This window comes from Ictidomys tridecemlineatus, chromosome Y (genome assembly GCF_052094955.1).
Source record: "Ictidomys tridecemlineatus isolate mIctTri1 chromosome Y, mIctTri1.hap1, whole genome shotgun sequence".
Lineage (NCBI taxonomy): Eukaryota > Metazoa > Chordata > Mammalia > Rodentia > Sciuridae > Ictidomys > Ictidomys tridecemlineatus.
In genome coordinates this window covers 29,197,580-29,218,735 of record NC_135494.1, presented here as the reverse complement: position 1 = coordinate 29,218,735, position 21,156 = coordinate 29,197,580, and the positions used below count along the sequence as shown (strand labels likewise).

General features: G+C 38.0%; 1 pseudogene; it reads left to right on the top strand.

Moving 5' to 3' along the window:
- The first annotated feature begins 7,505 nt into the window (after window positions 1–7,505).
- LOC144371915 (protein lin-54 homolog) lies at window positions 7,506–20,850 on the top strand (annotated as a pseudogene).
- The last annotated feature ends 306 nt before the right edge of the window (window positions 20,851–21,156 follow it).

The following is a 21,156-nucleotide window of genomic DNA, read 5'->3' as shown; positions in this document are numbered from 1 at the left end:
AGCATAGAATTATAATCATTCAAATTATGTAAGAATTTTCCATGTATTTACAGATATTTAGTAAAGCAATGACTTCTAGTGAATTATTTTATTCAAATATTAGCTCTTGTTTATTAACAATTAAGCATAACTATGAAGAAAAATATATATTTGGATGTATTTTATTTACATCAAACAATGAACACTTTATCTAAACAAAAACATAATTCACCTTCAGAAGCTAAGTCCATTTCAAAGAGTCATATCTTATCCTTCTATTTTCTCTACATTTATAATAACTAAAATACTTGAAAATTTTTACATCCAGTGAGAAGTCAAAAGAAAATAACACCTGAAAAAAAGATTTTGAAGACTCTTAATTAGTAGTCTAGAAAAACTGACATGAAAACCATCTCAAGTTTTAAGCCTCTTCTTTTTAGAAACATTGCATATGCTTTATTTTCTAAAAGTAACTTGTAACAACTTATTTGTGCCCATGTTATCAACTCTTCTAAAATTACTGTTAAAATTGTCTAACACAAGTGTGTAAGGGACCAGTGGAACATTGGAGGAAGAGACCACAAAGAGACTGTCTCATGCAACATCAAAGGGTTTATTTGGGGACCAGAATGCTGGGGCTCAGAGCTCACTTGAATAGAGCAAAGAGAGATAGAGCCCTGAGAACAGCTTAAGCAGAGCTTATATACTTTCCTTGGAGAAAGCAGGGAGAGAAGTTCATTGATGGGTCAGGACTAGTGGGAAGATTCCCTGCAACCGAGTGAGGGAGTGCATTCTGCAGTTTGCCAGTTGGGGAGAGAACATTCTGGGAACTAGATTAGCAAACAGTTCTGAGGATTTCAACAGTGTTTTGTTAAGCATACAGAAAAAATGGAGTGACAAGTACCTATTTTATTAACCTCTCATTCCCCACGTCTTCTTCTGGCTACTTTTAATCATAAAAGTGATAATTGGGGGGTGTCACATTTTATGTCTGCTAGTGGGGTTTATTGTTGTCTGATTACCATAAATTTGACTTGTCCAATTTTGGTCTTGGAGAAAGGAAACTACAAAGTTGAAAAAACAGAGTCCTAGAGTTAGCAACAATATAAGAATTATTAAAGGACAAGCCAGGGCTGATAAAAGCAGAGTTTACCAGGGAGACTGTGTGAACCAAGACTCATACCACCCTTTTTGGGCTTCTCTCAAGCGCTGACACTCTTTAAGGATTCTTTTTAGTTTACTTATAGATTTTTTTTACAACTCTATATGGTTGGCATAAAAACAACACTTTTCTCTCAATGTAGCACAAAGGCCCTCATCTCTCAAAAAAGAGGAGGTCCAACCCTCGCCTGTTCTGTAAAACAACTTCAGAGAGAGAGGTTAAAAATTCCTGCAAGGCTGTGATGGAGGTTTCTAATATCTTTAAGTTTTGGTCCATTGCTGTTTCTAATTGGGTCATTTGTTGTGTCCTATGGACCAGGGCAGTGGTCCCTGTGCCCACCCCTGCAGCAATTCCTCTTCCTAATAAGATGGCTAAAGTGAGGGATACAGGTTCCCAGCAAAACCGGGTTGTATGTCCCCCTATTTTATCTTTAAATGAACCTGCATCATGATAAAGCACTCTAGGATACATCTGCACCATTATACAATTAATTACATCTGTTCTCCATTTTATGAAAACATGAATAATGTTTAAGTATATAGAATTATACTGTTGTAGGGACAGACAAGGCAAGACACCTAAGGTAGCACTGAAGAAAGGGAAACAGTCCTATTTAGTTGCAACCAGATTTAGAGGGCATTGCTTCTGTTGTAATCAATTAATCTCCTGAACCCCAAGTTTGGGTAGTTTTAGAATTTTGTACTCAACATGTAAGGGAAGGGCCTCAGAAGTTCACAGTCTGCAGAAGTTCACAAAAAGCAGTTTTTGTTTCTGTTTTTTTCCTCTGTTCTGGGCAAATTAACTTTTTAAGAACACCTGGAAGGGGGAGAATTTTTTCCTTTTATTCCTGCCTGCTGTTACCATGGAGCCAAGTTGATAACTTTTTATCTTAGATATGTAGCCATCTCTGTGAAGCCCCAGCTCAAGGCCAGAGGCATTGTTCAGATATTTTGTGAAAAACTAGTAAGGGGGTGTCTAGCTTAGGAGTGCTGATTTTTCCAGCCAGTGGCCAAGTAGAACAGGGCAACATGAAAAGAGGAAGTTTATCAATACTGAACTCTTGTATAGAGACTCTTTTGCTGAAAGTCCTAAAGTCAGCCATAGTGAAGACTTCTAGAGAAGGTCAGTTTAGACTTTTCTGTGGGACTGGTATAGAGTGGGAGAACGGCGAAGGCGGTGCTGAGAGCAGCTCCACGGATCTGAGAATGAGGAAGGAGAGATGTAAAAAAAATAATGGGAAAGGGGTTTGGAATTTTCCTAGCAACAAAAACTTGAGTAGTAGAACAGGTAGAGCAGAGGGGAAGACTGGAGTGAGTATCCCAAAAAGCCTGTGAGGGACTTTAAATTTTAAGTAACCTGTTTTCAGTGATGACAAAGCAACTTTAAAGGCCATTTTTATTAAATCTTGGATAGGGGTCTGAGGGCTCTCCTCAGCTGGTTTGAGCTTTGGGTTAGCTTGTAAGAGGACCTGGTGTTACCCGGTGTGGGCACTGACAGAAGAGAGGAATGAAATGGTTAAGAGATACCTCAGTAACTGTTACTTTAGTAAAGGAGAAATGGTCTGAGAACCAGTGGAGGTTTGGGTTTCATCAGGTAGCCCCTGTATGTTTACATCCTTATGACCTACAGAAGAAGTCGGTTTGTCCCACACACAGCTGTGACTGTTTGTGACTTAGATAGTCCACGGGGCAAACATAGTAATCTAGGTTAGCCAACTTGCATTTGGCTCACGTGTCCCTACATCCATAATGTTTGTTTCTATTATCTATGGTACAGAAGGATTTTAATGAAATTTTAATTTGTGGGATCCTCTTCATCAGAGATATCCCAATAGGAAAGACCTATAGCTAGCTGACAAATGTCTGGGTTGAGAGATGGCCACTAGGTCTCTAAGGGGGCTGTATGTGAGAGAGATTATACTTCCTGTCCAGTAAGATTTGTGATTAGCCATCGCTGCTGTACAGGCTGATGAGGGTTAGGACTATTGGTGGTAAAGGGGAAAGTCCATAGCCCCATCCACATGGCAAATATGCAATTTGAGAGGGTTACCAATCTTTTTCAATTTCCAGCCAGATTCTGGAGAGGGCGTAGGCTTGAGATGAGAGGCATGGATCCAGGAAGTGATTCCATTTATCTTTACTGCTGTAGGTGTTATAAGTAGCACCTGGTATGGTCTTTTCCAGCGGGATTCCAGGGATGACACATATGTTGTCTTACGTAGATGAAGTTTCCCACTTGATATCGGTGTGGAATTCCTTTGGCCCCAGGGTGGTAGTCAGTGGCCAGCTGTTTCCACAGGTATCACTGAGTTTTTTATAAAGCTTTAAGTCTGTCAAGCAAGGGGGTGTGGAAGAGATTTTTAGATCTTAGAGTTGGGGTTAGGTCCCTTACTGGAGGATGGGCACCATAGAGAATTTCACAGGGGGTGAGGTTACACAAAGTAACAGAGGGAGTATTTCTTGTATGTAAGCATAAGGCAGGGGCATATTCCAATATTTAATGCTGTTCTACAAGCTTAATTTCGTCAAGGTCTCTTTAATGGTTCTATTAGTTTTTCTTGGTATCAGCTGCCTGCCAGTAGCAGGTCATCCACATATTGAAGCAGGGTGACTTCGGGGTGCATAGTTCTGAAGTTGTTGAAATCTCTGTGGAGGGCTTCATCAAAAAGAGTGGGGGAGTTTTTCAACCCCTGTGGGAGTCTGGTCCAAATTAGTTGATCAGTGGTTCTGGTTTCTGGGTTTACCCATTTAATATTAATTGGGGAGGCTGAGGTTTGTAACTCCACTGTTATTGGAGGTTGTTTTACGGCTAGGCTTAACTAAACAGTTTGTTTTCAAGTATCTGTGTAATCTGTTATTCATTTTTGGGATAGCTTGCCTCTTTGATCAGTCTTGGGGCGTTTGAAGAGTTGATGTTCATCTTCTACTGACATAGTTAAAGCCATGACTATAGGAGTTTTTATTGAAGGATTTAGAATTCTTATTTGGGGGCCTTCAGGGTTAAAAGTTATTCTGGCCAAGAGTTTGGTGAGCAGATCTCTGCCCATCAATGGGGTTGGGCATTCTGGGATCACTAGGAAGGGGTGATGGACTTTTCTTTTCCCCAGGTCCATGGTCCTCTTAGTTTCCAAGCCCGATATTTACTGCCATTAGCCCTTCGAACTAGAGACCTTTCAGTTGATAGAGGGGCCCAATGGGGCCTTAAGGGCTGAGTATACTGCCTCTGTATCCATTTCAAAGTTTACTGAGGTCCCCTCCAATTCAAAAGTTACCCTGAGCTGGGGAGAAGATCCGAGCCCCAACTTTTCTTGTAATCCTCCAGAGTTAGAATGGCTGGGTGGCGTGGCTGTTTTTTTCTAGGGAACTCTTTGGCCCAGTGTCCTTTTTTCTGCAATAGGCACATTGATCTGAGGCCAGAGGTGGCTTCTGGCGTGGGCTCAGGCATCCCTTTCTGTCTCCCTGTCTCTTAATTTCTAACCTATTTGTTGTTGTGAAGGATCTTAGTCAATGCCTCAGTCTGTCTTTGTTTTTTTTATTCTTCCTTTTGCCTCCTTTCTTCCTCAGTTTTTCTCTTATAGTATACCTTCTTGGCTTCTCTGACTAAATCTCTCAAAGTCATATCTTGTAATCCATCTAAGCATTTTAACTTTTTATAATATCCAGGGCAGCTTGCCCAATAAAGGCCAGATGCCTTTTGATCCTCTGCCTGAGCATCAAAAGAAGTATATCTCTTATATGCCTCCATAATTTTCTCCAGAAAAAATAGAGGGAGATTTATTAGGCCCTTGAATAATCTCTCTTACCTTGGCCAAATTAGTTGGCCCTCTAGCGACTTCTTGGAGACCCACTGTTAGAGCCCAGCGATAAGTGGACAGATGTTCCCTACCTTCAAAGGTGTTGAGGTCCCAGTTGGGTCGGTTCAAGGGGAAGTCAGCTTTGATTATGTTGGAAAGTTTTGTCGGTCACCCATCTGGTCTGAGAATATTTTTTTCCTAGCTTTCAGAAAATTCTCTTTTCTTCCTCTGTCATGAAGAGTCCCTAGGAGTTGTTGATTGTCATCCCAAGTAGGCTGGTGTGAAAACGCTGATGAGTTTTTTTTTTTTTTTGAGTTATTTTAGTTGGGACAGTTTACTCCAGGGGAGGAGAGGCTGTGTGTGCTGTGGGGGAGTCATCTGAAGGGCACTGGGCCGGCTTAGCTTTCTCCAACAGTGGAGAGGATGGGTCAGCAGCAGGGGAATCACTTAGAGGGTGTTGGGAATTGAGGGACGAGGGCAGGGAATAAGGGGGAGGAGAGTCCAGTAAAGTAAAATCTTGAGATTCAGGGAGACCAGAGAGTGGAGGAGGAGGAAGAGGAGCAGAGGGTTTGAGAGACAGATTCATGGGGGAAAGAGTAGGAGCTGGGCAGGGACAAGGAAAGACTTCACCCATGGAGGAGGAGATTTGCAGAGATCCTGTCAAGTTAAGATTTATGGCTGTTGATCTGGATGGCTATATTGTCCCGGCTGAAAGACAAAGACAATATCTCTGACTTTTTAAATTAGTGGGAAGTAGAAAGATCCTTCTGGGGGATATCTGACTGCAAAGGTGGGCCATTCTGAGGCACAGAGAGTCTGCCAGGTCTGGCGTTTTACTAAAAATGAAAGATTCTGAGCCCTTTAGTGGTCTTCAGTCCAGTGATCAAGGGTCAGGTACAGATGCATAGAATGGCTTTGTCCCATACTGGGAGCTACTCAAACAGAGACAATACAAACATGACACAATCACACAAAAAGAGACACACAGTGTAAATGTGTAACACAAGTTTAGAGGCAAAGATTAAAGACAGACAGTAAAGTAAACTCAACCCAGACAGTAAACTCAACCTGAGAAAAAGAGTAGCCAGCAAAACCAGACAGGTTGACAACACCCGACAAGGGCGCTTCCGTCACCCCAGATGAGGGCACTTCCATCCCTCTATCAGATGAGGTCACTTCTGTCCCTCCCAGAGTCCTCCAAGGCGTCCCTTTGAAGAATATGGCCTGTGGCTTCAGGAAACATCTGTTCACTACTGCCAGGGGGATCTCACACTCTACTTTGGCAACCACACTCTGCCAAGCAAAACCGAAATACCAGAAAAGCTCTGAGAGCTCACACTCTCCACTGAACCAAAACCCATGCTCTGAGCGATTGAAAAGGAAGAACAAGAAGAAGGAGGATAAGAAGAGGAAGAAGAGGAAGAAGAGGCACCTTACTTACACCCTAAAAGAGTCTGTTTGGGTCTCCCTGTCTGGCGATGCTCACTTCCCGGCCAATGCACCAAATGTAAGGGACTGGTGAAACATCGGAGAAAGAGACCACCAATAGACTGTCTCAGGCAGCAGCAAAGGGTTTATTTGGGGACCAGCATGCTGGGCCTCAGAGCTCACTTGAATAGAGCAAAGAGAGATAGAGCCCTGAGAAAAGCTTAAGCAGAGCTTATATACTTTCTTTATAGAGGGCATGGAGGGAAGTTCATTGACGGGTCAGGGCGAGTGGGCACTTTGCCTGCAACCGACTGAAGGAGTGCATTCTGCAGTGTGGCAGTTGGGGACAGCACATTCTGGGAACAAGATTAGCAAACAGTTCTCAAAATTTCAACAGTGTTGTGTTAAACATACAGAAAAACGGAGTGACAAGTATGTATTTTATTAACCTTTCAGTGTTTTCCTATAAAAATAATTCATATTACTTTTATAAAAAGTGTCAAGAGGTTTGAAAATGAAGTTCAGTGGCAGAGAGCTTGCCTAGCATGAACATGGCCTTGGAGTCTAACCCTGAAAACTGCAAGAAAAGGAAAGAGAGAAACAATGATGGGAGAAAGAAAAAAAGAGAGGGGGCAGGAGAGGAAAGAGAAAAATTAGAAATTAAAACAAAAGGGCAAGTAGTACAAATATAAATGTATGATGTACTAATATTTAAAAATTTTACAGAGCTTTAGAATATTTGTGACATCAAACTAGGTTATAGTATGACTGTACACAATGGCACACGAAAAGTTCTGCCTTGGCCTGGCCTAAATCAAACCAATGGGTGGGTGACCTGGAGAGGTCTCCTCTTTGGCTTGATTGGGTCAGGCTTGAACCTGTGATGCACAATATAGTAAAGGGGCCAAAAAGACTTCCATGACAGGCAGTGTGAGTGTATTAGGCCCTTGGCTGCCAATGACCAGGGTTTCCCACCCATGCCTACGGCCACCCCCATGCACCTGCTGGTTCACAATGGTCTGCTCAGTTGCGTGGTGCAGGTTTGTTCCTGACCAAAGGCTTGAGTGTTCAGATTTGGAATGGCTGGGCATGGTATTATTGTTGGGGGAATAGTCAAATTAGTCTTAGCATGATGGAGGTGCAATGGCTGCCATTAAGCCAAATTTGGTGGTAGTCCTGGAGGAAGTAATCAGGGTTGTGCTCTACCTAGTGTGAAGATGTGGAAACACACCTTAGTCTTATGGCTGTCCATGGGAATTGTTGATGTGTACAGCTTTTGAATTTTTTGTAGTTTTCTTGTTTTGTGGAAAAGTTTTCAGTCTGTCAGAAGCAGTTGTTACAAAAGAAAAGAAGCTTGCTCTAACACTTTCTTAACTACTTAGAGAACAATGTGAAATTCTGGAAAAAGATAGCATTGTTCAAGTACAGTGTGAAGGATTACAGTCATCTTTAAAGGATGACATGTTGGTGAAGGAGTCAATAGAAGTAGAAGGTTTGGAGGCAATTTATGAAAACCTGGGAAGGTCACTCTAAAGTTCTTGTAGAAGATGTTCTAATAGAAAAAGAAAATCATATTCAGTCTAAGACTGAACACTTGCTTCAGATGAAAGTTTGGGGTTCTGTGCTTGGAGAAGACCTAACAGATGATGGTAACTTGGAATTGGAAATGAAGAGTGTTGTTGCTCACTTAGAGGATCAGGCAAAGCAGATTTGAAAAGATGGTTATATGCTGCTATGTTAAAGACCCCTTTTAAAAACTTAGAAGGAGAAAGAAATAAATTATTACTTTATTTTTTGAAATTAATTAAAATAAAAGAAGACCTTATAGAGAATATTTAAAATCTTTAGACATAAAAGCATCTTTGCACTCAAATAACACACAATTTAAAAGTGAGAAACAGAATATGCAGTCACAATTTAAAACCATTTTTGAACTATATCAAGAAAATGTAATTTAACTCCAAAGGAATTTAATAATAGAAGAAAATTACCAGGTAGAGCAAGAGGATTAACTCTCAAAAATGGAGGAGAATATCAGCCATGCAAATGAACAGCTAGAGAACTAAATAAAGCAAGTCAAAGATCGTGAAGAAGAATTGGAGAAAACCCTGATCATTCTTATAAGGGGCCAATTATGTACTATGAGAAAAAAGCATATGAAAATGAGTTGGCAGCTCAGAGGGCTAAAAGATACCTCAATGATTTAAAGAAACAAAATGCCCACAACAGACAAAACTGAAAATGAATTTAGATTTAAACAAGTAGAAAAAGATCTTTTAGCACTTGATTATTCAAATACAGCCTTTGGCAGAGAGAATTCCCCAAATGATTCCTGATCATTGGGTTGACCTTCATCTGAAGTGAGAGATCCCTCTTTTGGAAAAGAAGGGTCAACTCAGACTCTTACTTTTTTTTTCAAGTGTAAGAGGAAAAGGCACAAGAATCCTCTGGGCCCTAAGATTAAAAATGAAAGAAAAAAATCAGGCTATTATGGAATAAGAGAACCTCAGAAAGTTTCTTATAACATTTGGGCCCCTGTCAACTCCACAGGAACAGAACCCTAAGATAATGAGGGCTCCACCAGGCCAGCAACATTCTGATTCGTGTCTTTCTCTACTAAGGCAAGATAGATGTTATTCTAATTTTGTTTGACCATCTTAGATAAGCAGCAATTCAGAAGCCACTTGTCAAAAGAAACTAACTTTATTTTTAGAACTACAAACTCCAAGCAAAACAGCTCCTCAGGAAAAAAAAAAAAACCCTCAAAGCCCAACTGCCACCACCAGCATCCACAAGCCTCTCACCCACACAAACCTCCCCACCTCCCTCAATCCTCCTGCTCTTGAGGCTGATTAGCTAGGTCGCATGAGCAGAGCCAAAGAAGTCCCCCAATGAGCAGCTTCGTGGTCTGAAAGGGCAGGGAAACATCCCAATGAGCAGCTCCATGGAGGAGCCATTCAGCTAGATGTTGCCGGGGCCGCTGTGAGCCAATCATCGGCTGGCAGTCTGAAGAGCAGGGAAACAGCCCAATGAACATCACCACAGAGGAGCCAATCAGCTATATGTTGCTGGGGCCATTGTGAGCCAATCATCAGCTGGCAGAGGGAAGTTTGCTGAAAGCTGAAAGTTTTCTGGGGCTCCTTTGGCTGTGGCTCTCAACATCTCCCCCTCTCTGTTTAAACAACAAGCATGTGGCTTAGGGACCATGTCTGACTTAGGTTGTCCAATACTACATATAGTCTTTACCTGACTTCGGATAAGCTGACCTCAGGGCGTCAGCCTCCTGTCTTAGGTTGGTACCATTGTAATTGGATATTACCCATCATTGACTACTGGTCCAGTATACAGCCACACCTGTGGAGAGCTCTTTGTACCAGCGGGTGGGGGGTGAGGTTCTTTGCCTCACCTCTCTTGGCCCCCAAATTTTAGCTGAATGATCATGATAAGCAGAAGGGAGGAAGATACACCAAGCCAATTGATGGCTCTTGTTGGAAAAATTGTACCACCGATGATATCATCAGCAAAAATACCCCAACACTTCCACAAGTCACTGCACCAACAGATAGTTCACAATGCATACAAGTGAGTTCACAATGCATACAAGTGACACATAGTTTAGGCAAGTACTGTAAGCAGTTCAGTGATGGCTACTGCAGAAAATGTAGATTAGTTTTATGTTTGTCTTCACTGGGACAAGGATGAAGATAGGAATTCTGGCAATAACGGCTAAAGAAAAAATTATGTAACATTCCAGAAGCCACTAAAAGAAAACAATTTTCTTAACAATTTACATTATCTTCACTGGCACAGGGATGAAGATAGGAATTCTGGCAATAATGATTAAAGAAAAGATTATGTAACATTCCAGAAGACACTAAAGGAAAACAATTTTCTTAACAATTTACATTATATTGAAGAGAATTATTAAATATAATTAAAAGGATAGGTGAAAGAAAACAAACAGATCCGTTGTTGTTTACATATTAAAACAATTCTTAGCAGTTATTTACCCAATTTGAATTAAACCATTTAAATCACGTGAATAAAACAAAAAAGATATTTGGATCCATTTTTTCATGAGCGCTCATCATATATGATATATGGACATACATACATTCAAACATATAACACAAAACACAAGTGTGCACACATAATATACTACATACAACACATAACATAATAGTAAAGGCCTTATAACTTTTTACAGGTGAAATCTCCATTGCAATGGTTAAAAACTCTATAGTCAAAAAAAAATAGAACTGATCAGCAAAATATTAACCTAGGTCTGAATGAGCTCAAAAAACAAAATAGAACTTCATGATATGAGAAAGGGCAATAATAAAACAGATACTGAAAAAAAGCATCCTAGTTCTGTCGCAGATGTAAGGATAGCCAAATTGGAGTTTTTGATATCAGCTACTATGGATTTGAGCCAAATAATCTTTTCTTTTTTTTTTTTTTGGTCTGTAGAAATCGCTTTAGTTAATCTCTCCGGAATTCAAATTGGCTGCTGTTCTCCCTGTGGAAACACACAAACAGACCCCCAACTCCAGACAATCACTGGGTCAGGATTTTAGTTAATCTCTCTGGAATCCAAATCGGCTGCTGTTCTTTCTGTGGAAACACACAAACAGGCCCCCGACTCCAGACAATCACTGGGTCAGAACTTTGGTTAATATCTCTGGAATCCAAATTGGCTGCTGTTCTACCTGTGGAAACACACAAACAGACCCCCGACTCCAGACAATTACTGGGTCAGGACCTTTCCATTTTCCTGTTAGAATATCTTTCCAAAGTACCTTGGGCTTATGTACATTTTTTTGGACACATATGCCTTTCTGCAGCACTAAGTCCTGATGAATCTAAATTTAAAAAGTTTAGAGTAAAAAGGGTTATTTTAATTTTATTTTTGGGGAATATATACCCCTTTCCAACTCCGTATTTTTGCTTTAATAAGTACATTTTAATAGTTTGATGAGCTCTTTCAACTATGCCTTGTCCCTGTGGATTGTATGGGCTTCCTGTTATATGAGTAATGTCAAATGCTGAGCAAAATTGTTTAAAAGAAGAAGACGTATAACCAGGGGAATTATTTGTTTTTAACTGTTTTGGAATGCCCACAGTGGCAAAATTTTGTAAGCAATGAGCTATAACATCTTTAGTTTTTTCTCCGGTATGAAGGGAGACTATCAAAAATCCAGAAGAAGTTTCAACTGTAACATGCAAATATTTTAATATTCTAAATTCTGGCAAGTGTGTGACGTCCATTTGCCAAATATGGTTAGGTATCAATCCTCTAGGATTGACTCCAAGATAAACTTGTGGTAAAAAGGTCACACAATTTTGAAATTGTTTTATTAATTGTCTAGCTTGTTCCTTAGTTATTTTAAAATGCTTTTGTAAATTATTAGCATTGACATGGAACATTTTATGAAAATTTATAGCTTCTTCTAGTGTAGAGAAAATATGTATGTCATGTGTAGTTTTATCTGGTAAATCTTTGCCCAAACTAAGGGCTCCAGGAAATCCTGTAATTGCCCTGATATGTTCTACAAAGAATTGATCTTTTCTGTCCCAGATTAAACTTTGTAAAGTGGAAAACAAAGTGAAAACAGTAGAAGAAGGAGAAGGAGAAATCCTACCAGCATCTTTAAGAGATATTATAGCATTAACTATATACTGACTATCGAAAAATAAATTAAATACAGAATCTTTAAACATCACAAAAGTTTGTAATACTGCATTAAGCTCTACCATTTGAGCTGATTGTTTGGGTACTAAAAATGTAAAAGTTTGATCAGGTGTAACTATTCTTGCTGTACCATTATTTGACCCATCAGTGAATATATTTGGAGCATTCATGATAGGTGTTTTTCTTGTCATTTTTGGAAAAATTAAAGGATGCAATGACCAAAAATTTTATAAAGGATTAGATGGTAAGTGGTTATCAAATGAAACATTAGATTTGCACATGATTATTTCCCAAGAATTTAATTCATTAGCTAATTCATCAATTTGATTCATAGTATATGGAGTAATAATTTTATTTGGAGAAATTCCAAACACTGCCTTTGCTGTTTTTATTCCTTTGAGTATTAATTTTCCTACAGCCTCAGAATACCTCATAAGAATAGTGTTAGGAGAATAAGATAAATGTATCCATAATAATGGATTTTCTTGCCAAAATACTCCTGTAGGAATATTTTTTGTTGGTAGTACAATAAATAATAAAGGCAAACTTATATCAATTCTATCCAAATGCATATTTTCCATATATGTTTCAATGATTTTTATGCCTTTTTGTTTCAGGCGTTAACATTCAGAGACAATTTGGAATCTGACGGACTTTTTAGGATATCAAATAAAGGTCTCAATTCTCCTGTTGGAATACCTAGATAAGGCCTTATCCAATTTATGTCTCCTAACATCTTTTGAAAATCATTAAGTGATTTGAGTTGATCTACTCGTATTTGAATTTTTGGTTGACGGACCATGATTGAGGATAATAGAACTCCTAAATAATTAATTGGAAAATTTAATTGTACTTTATTTATTGCTATCTCTATATTATAATTTTTTAATAAGTTTGTGTGGCATAACATTCTAGCAATGTGTTTTTAGCTTTGTGTGCTAATAATAAATCATCCATATAGTGAAATATTTGTAGCTCAAGATTTTCATTTCTAAGTGGCTGGATTACTTTGATAACAAAAATTTGACACATAGTTGGGCTGTTAGCCATCCCTTGAGGGAGTACTTTCCATTCATATCTCTGATCAGGACCTTCATGATTTAGTGCAGGGATAGTAAATGCAAAACATGGACTATCCTCAGGATGAATTGAAATTGAAAAAAAAACAATCTTTAATATCTATAACCAAAACATACCAAGTTTTTGGAAAAGCAGACAATTGAGGAATCCCTGATTGAGCAGGTCCCATAATGACCATTTTATTATTAATGGCTCTTAAATCTTGCAATAATCTCCATTTGCCAGATTTCTTTTTGATGACAAAAATGAGAGTATTATGGGGAGATACAAAATGTTGTATATGTCCTTCCACTAATTGTTGTTTGACCAGATCATGGGCTACTTGTATTTTTTCTATAGTTAAAGGCCACTGAGGAACTCATACTGGTCTTTCTGATTTGCATGTAATTTTTATTGTCTCAGTGGCCCTTTGTGAAAATCAAACCCATGTCAGTCTGTTCCTTGATTTACTTGTATTAGTGCTGCTATACCTTGTTTTTGTTTTTCTAATCTTTTTTCTTTCCTAAAACATTGTCTAGCCATAATAGTGGTTTCATTTTGATTGATATTTTTTGTTATTGTCAAACCTAATTTAGCTAGGACATCTCTTCCCCATAAATTTACAGGAAGAATATCCAATACATATCGCTGTATAGTTCCTTCACATCCTTCAGGATCCTTCCAATCTAATACCATTGCACTTCTATCAGGATTAGTCGCCACTCCTAGGCCTCGAAGCATTTGAGTGGCTTGTTGTAATGGCCAATGTTTTGGCCATTCTTGACGAGAGATGATGCTAAGGTCTGCACCTGTATCTAGTAGCCCATTAAATTAATGTCCTTGAATATTTAGTTTTAGCATGGGGCGAGAATCTAAATTTAAAGAAAGCATAGCCAAATCTATACCTGTGGAGCTTAATCCCTTGGAACCTCTTTCTACAGCATGACTGGAAAATTTATCATGTAGCCTTGGTATTATTTTTAACTATGCTATTCTACCTCCTGGTGAAATTATTGATATACCCTTTGGAGAACTGGCTATAATATTTATTTCACCTTCATAATCAGGATGAATTACCCCAGGACTTATCAAAAGTCCTTTTAGAGTAGAAGAGCTGCATCCCAATAATAAGCCTACTGTTCCTTTGGGAAGATGTCCTTTTACTCCTGTGGGAATGATTTTAACTCCTATCTCTGGAGTTAGTACTGATCTGGCGGAGGCGCAGATATCCAAACCTGCGCTCTGTCTGGTTTGTCTGATGAGGGACCTGATGTCCTGGGCATTAACTTGATGCGGTTGCTGGGGTTTCTGGGGTCCTCCAGTGCTCCGTATATTTGTGGTTTGGGGCCCCAGAGCATTGGGGCCTCCTGTCCATTTTTTGGCAATGGAGCCCAATGCCTTTGTCCTTGATATTTTGAATAAATACCTTGTTTTTTTTTCGTTTTTTGATAATCAAGTTACCCTCTATGGTGGTTTGAGAATGGCATTCATTAGCCCAATGTAATAAAGTACCCTCTATGGTGGTTTGAGAACGGCATTCATTAGCCCAATATAATGGAGTACCCTCTATGGTGGTTTGAGAAAGGCATTCATTAGCCCAATGTCACCCTCTACGGCATCGTAGGCAAATACCCAGTATTCTACTCGTTTGATACCTAGTTTTGTTAAACCCTCCTCCTATAAAGCAATTCCTTTTAAAATGTCCTGTTTGCTGACAATTGTAGCATGTTCTTGGCCTGGCATATAAAGCCTGTTTTACTGCAGCTGCCACACTTTGCCCTTGTTCATTAATGTCTCTGGCATCTAAAGCCTGTTTTACTGCAGCTGTCATGACTTGCTCTTGTTCATTAATGTCTCTACATAATTTAATATATGTGTTTAAATCTTTCTATTTCCATGGTCTAGTGATATCTCTGCACCAACGATTTGCTTGGTCATAAGCCAGTTGTTTTATTATTGGCATTTATTGTTCTGTATTTCCAAAAACTCTGGTACCTGTTTGAATAAGCCTATCTACAAATTCAGTGTAAGGTTCATTTGCTCTTTGTATTATCTTAGATAATTGACCTTGTAAACCTCCATGACCTTGTAAAGTTTTCCATGCCTTAACTGCATCTACAGCAATTTGTAAATATACACCAGGATCATATGCAATTTGTTGCTACAGATCCACATAAGGTCCCTTTCCTAACAACATATCTAGATTTCTCTGAAGATAACCAGCTGCTGCATTTCGCCTAGCCATCTCCTTGCAAAATTCCTCATTGGCAACCTTCCATAACAGGTATTGTCCTCCAGTTAGCACAGCTTTACTAACATTAACCCAATCTGCTGGCGTCATGTTTAAGTTGATAATGGGTTCGACCAAGCTTACAGTGAAGGGTGCTTAAGGACCATAGGTTGTTACAGCCTCTTTTAGCTCCTTCACTGATTTGAAATTTAAACCCTGGTGAATTCGCTGCCCTCCTACCTCAAATACAGGGCATACTTGAGATCCTGTCTCAGGATCCCAACTATCAACTGTGGGGCTTGGGGGTCTCCTAGTACATGGAGGTGGTGCTGTTGATTGGACAATTATGCCCTCTGGTAGAGGTGGTGCTGTTGGTTGGACACTTTTGCTCTCTGGTAGAAAGGTGTTTTTAGCAGTCTCCTGTTGTAACTTTTCCTCTGATGGCTTTTTCTGCTCTAAACTTCCTTCCTCTGTCTCACTAGCTCAAAAGACCTTCTCTTGTACTTAAATCTTTTCCTCTTTTTGATTACCATGAGAGACCTTCTTTTTTACTTGAATCAATATGTCTTCTCCTTCCTCTATCTTTGTTTGAACTGAAGGCTTTGGACTAAGCAAACCAGATACATTTGTCCACAATGGCAATGTGCCAACTGGCAGAGTCCCTTGGTTGTTCTTTTCTATTCTTTTTAAATCTTCACCATGATGATTCCATTGTGATATATCTAACAACTCCTCCTTAAAAAGCCATGGGCTACATTTTTGTATTATATCAACGTATGCCCTGACTGCTCTTGATTTTACTGGGAAGCCTCCTTGCTCTAACAATTTACTTAACACTCTTTCGGTTTGTTTTTTACTAATTGCTGATCCCGTATTTCAACTATAATACAAACCAACAAGATGACGCCAAACAAATCCGAGACAGAATGCAATAAAATTGAAACAACAAAAATTCATTATTGCCTTTCTATCCTCCTGACATGTGTATCTGTCCTTTCTCTCTATCTGTTCCTCAGACGCAAATAGTTTTTCCTCAGATGTGAGTGATTTTTCTTCCCTCTTACTCATCTCCAGGGATAGGCAAGTTAAAACAAAAATGAAGCAAAACAAAAAAGGAAACTTAGAATGGCTACCCATCCTCTTGCCCTGCCCTCAGGAGCGAGCAGTTTACTTACCCTCAGTCGCTCCCCGTGCGTGCGAGCCATCAAATGCCACAGTCTAGCTGGGCACAATTCAGGAGCCACTTGTGAAAAAAAAAAACTAACTTTATTTCTAGAACTACAAACGCCAAGCAAAACAGCTCCTCAGGAAAAAAAAAAAAAACCCTCAGAGCCCAATTGCCACCACCAGCTTCCACAAGCCTCTCACCCACACAAACCTCCCCACCTTCCACAATCCTCCTGCTCTTGAGGCTGATTGGCTGGGCCACGTGGGTGGAGCCAAAGAAGTCCCCCAATTAGCAGCTCCGTGCTCTGAAAGGGCAGGGAAACATCCCAATGAGCAACTCCGTGGAGGAGCCATTCAGCTAGATGTTGCTGGGGCCGCTGTGAGCCAATCATCAGCTGACAGCTGGAAGTTTGCTGGCAGCTAGAAGTTTTCTGGGGCTCCTTTGGCTGTGGCTCTCAACAATGTCACCTTTTCATAGAATGGATGGCCCTATGACTTCAGAAATGGAATCCAGTAAAAATAATATCCAATTTTATCTTGGTGATTCCAATGTGCCTAATTCATCTGTCCCTGCTGGAAATGAAGCAACTGGCTCTGGGTTTTCTTTCTCACCATTCCCTCCAAACAGAGGTCCATTGTTTCCAGCCAATCCTAGGAATCAGTTGATGAGAAGAGGGCTTTATTTCCTCAACCTCATCCAAGAAATATGTGTGGAGCATCCCAATAATATTTTCCATGAGCCCATCACCTGCTCCATTCCCAATAGGACTGTGGTGTTTTCCTCATTATCTCCTCCCAAGAGGTGAATTTTTCTTCTCCCCCACGCACATTTTGAAAGTAGAAATGAGTTTCCTTCAAGGTTGACTCCATCTTCAAAAGAGTCTGCTACTGAGCATCCAAAAGCACAACAAAAATTGTGACAATATTTTGTATCTGCCTTTAAAAGTATTCTATCTCTCATTTTTAGTTTAACTAACTGCTTTCACTTAAGTGATTATACTTTTGCCTCAATTGAAGCTTAATGGAATTATAATTCTTAGAATAACATTTTGTAAATAAAGATTGTTTAAATATTAATCTTATGAGTCAATTATTTCTATTTTATTTAATTCTCGATAGTGTAACTTAATTTGATTAATTTACTATTACATAAGAAACAATGGGAATATTATGTACACAATCTTGCAGTTGTGATATTTTAAAATCTAAAGAAATCTTGTGCCTTGATACAATTAAATGTACTTGTTATGACTGTAGCAAATGTGAACATGACTTTATGATTAATGTAAAATTTTAATTGATTTAAAACTTATATGCCATTGATGATAATAATTAAAATCATGTAGTTCTTCCATTAAATAAGAATAACTAGAGCATATTAAGAGTAAAGAATAAAATATGAGTATGTCACGTAAATAGGAAATTACAAATATAAATATTTTAGTTCTCAGAAAACTTTTCAAAATTGGAAACCACAAATTAAGTGATTCAGTCCCCATTGTCCCTTATATCTTTTATTTTATGCCCATTTTCATAAAAATAAAAATTGTATTCTGCTCTGAGCTAGGTCTCCTTTTTGATTTTTAAATCGATAGACATGTCTTCAGGGTACAATGTTCTCATTCAATGAAGATTTGTGTGGTAGAATGGGGAATTACATTGGTTAAAATTATATTCCAATGAGTGTAAAATTATGCAAAATCACAGACTGTATTTACTGAATATTATGTGTCTTTAAATAAGTGGGCTTGTCCATAGTGGCAAAGAGGAGTAATAAGTGAAAAATCTAAGAAGATACATTTCTAGATCAATAGGCAATAGCCAGATAGACTCAGAATGAATATCAGTGGAAATATAAACAAATAAATAAGGATAAAAAAGGAAAATGTGTAAAATGCATTTGCCAAAGTGCATTTAATTGATTTTCAAATTTCCACATAGGGGCCTGGAAGCGTATACAGTGAGAACCGTTATTGACAATGGCATGAGCTTGTTGAGAAGAAATGGAAAACATCATAATTAGTGATTGAATATTTTGATGACAAAAAAATGAGATTTTACAGTATCTGAAAACAAAAGATAACGTGATCTCATAGCTGTGTCTGTGTGGCTGATATTCTCTATCAAAAGTCCACGAAGCTTAATGTGGCTGTTCATATGAGTAAAAAAGATGGAAGACATATTATGCTGTGAAATAGTTTAAAGGGTTAAAAAAAGATACAGTAAATTATAATCCAAATGAGGGGATAACACAGCTACAGAAATATGAGGAACAAGTTTACCTGTATATAAAGAATCTGTTATAATTAGTAGAAAATAATCTCATTGCAAGGATAATGACAATTAATTCAGCTTGCTGTGGAGAAATTTCAGAGAAGATTCTGTTATTTCTTTAACAATTGAAAATGAAAAGGAGAAAGTAGTTGGGCTTCAGTTCTCAAATAAAAAAAAAATTTAATTTCTTTATTTGAGAAACCATATTATTGAAGATTAATCCCAATTATTTTCTATTTAATTAATTTATTTTAATCATAAAATAAGAATATCAGAACAATGTGATTAGCAGTATTAATTATCTCTTCTCTGTTGAAAAAATTTAGAAGCAATTAATGTTATATTACATTTTAGACACTTTTTAGAAAGAAAGATTTTATTGGGGCTGGGGATATGGCTCAAGCAGTAATGCGCTCACCTGGCATGAACAGGGCACTGGGTTCCATCCTCAGCACCACATAAAAAAAATAATAATAAAGATGTTGTGAAACTGAAAAATAAGCAGTAAAAAATTCTCTCTCTCTCTCTCTCTCTCTCTCTCTCTCTCTCTCTCTCTTAAAAAATATTTTATTGTCTGGCCATCTAAAAAATTGTGAGTTAGAATTTTAAAGACATCTATAATTTTATTTAATTAATTGATTTGAATTTAATTATTTGGCTTCATTTACTTATTTAAATTTTAGTTTATGAGTGCTGATTTTTTAAATGTCATTTTGATACCAAGAACTTAATACATAGACAGGACAGTCCTGTATATTTAGAAATCTCAGGTATAAAATCTAGTGGCCATGATAAACACTGCAGTCGAGGGTGATCCTAGAGTTGGTTCCAGATGAGATTGCTAAGAAACCTGGAATACCAACCTGTGGTTCAGTAATCATGAAGCTGATCTTGGCAAAACCAATTAATAGCAAAGCAGTTAAGGATCAGACAACATCAGTTATTGCAGGTAGAGTTCTTTCACAGTCTACACCAAGAACTCTATCAATGATCATAACAATATCTGAAAGTGGTTTTATTGCACCAACTTTTAATTTTACAATGCAGATGCCAAAGAAAATAGCCATCTCACCTTCAAAATCACCAAATAAGGCTAATGACAATTAAATCATCTGTGTAGACCATCACTGTTAAAAAAGTGAGCATATCACAATTTAAGACAGCTATTCTTCTCGAAACTGCTCCCAATTTCTCTGGAAATGCTGGCAACTGTTCAGCAGATTCAAGTTTTATTATGTCTGATTTGTTACTGTCACAACAGCCAGTATCTTAACCCAATAAGTTAGACAGAATTACAGTAAAAGCATTAAGCCTCTTTAGGAAGCAAAGCCAGTAGTTTTTAATATAACCCCAGTGCAGATGTCAGTTCCATTATTTAAAGCTCAGGCTATCCTACAAGTTGTCCCCAAATCCATCAATCAGGCTTTATAAATAGTAACTAACAGCCAACAATAGCAATGGCTTTTCATGCCTTACACTTCACTGTCACAGATCCAGCCCAACATCACTAAAGTACTACCAGGTACTTTCCTGGCACCAGCTCCAGAAAAAGGAATTGTGGATTATGCAAAGCTGTACGTTACTTAGCTACAGGGGTCTTCATATGAGTGTGTATAGCAGTACGCTCTAATTTTACTAGGACATCTGGTATCCAGACCCAGGAAAGTCTTCCATTCAATGGCATAATCTCTTCAATAATTTCCAGTCAGCCCAGAAAGCCCTGGAATTATATAAAAATCACTATTAGAAATTATATTGTGATTGCATTGTAAATGGCAAATTTTATAATAATTGCAGTTGTTCTAATTGTTATAACAATTTGGAACATGAAAATGAAAGACAAAATGTATAAAGGCATGTCTTGACAGAAATACAGATTTTAAGCCTAAAATAAGAATAAAAAGGGGGAGAAGCCTATCGATATCATAACAAGGAATGTAATTGTCAATGTCAGGATTTCATAAAAATAGTGAGTCCTATGAGGCAAAATAATATGTTCCTCAATATGTATATGTGTTGGCTGTAAGAGTTTTGAAGAAATCCCAGAAAGAAAGACATGGATTTAAGGATGCTTTACTTTCTGAAAGATAGTTAAATAATTACTCTATTATAATTTAGTTTTTTTAAAGAAACATGGAATTATAATATTAAAAGAGAAGAAATAAGAACATTTTATATCTTAGTTCATTCTATGCCTCTTCTAAATTGAATTTTTCTTTCTAATTTTATTATTTACTGTATTATATAGATTCTTAATTTCCTCAAGTGGTTAAAAATCAGATGTCCTATTCTTCTAATTCTATTGGCAAAGAACATTTATATATCACTATAATATAATTTATAAAGTATGGTGTTTTGTGACTTTGTTCAAT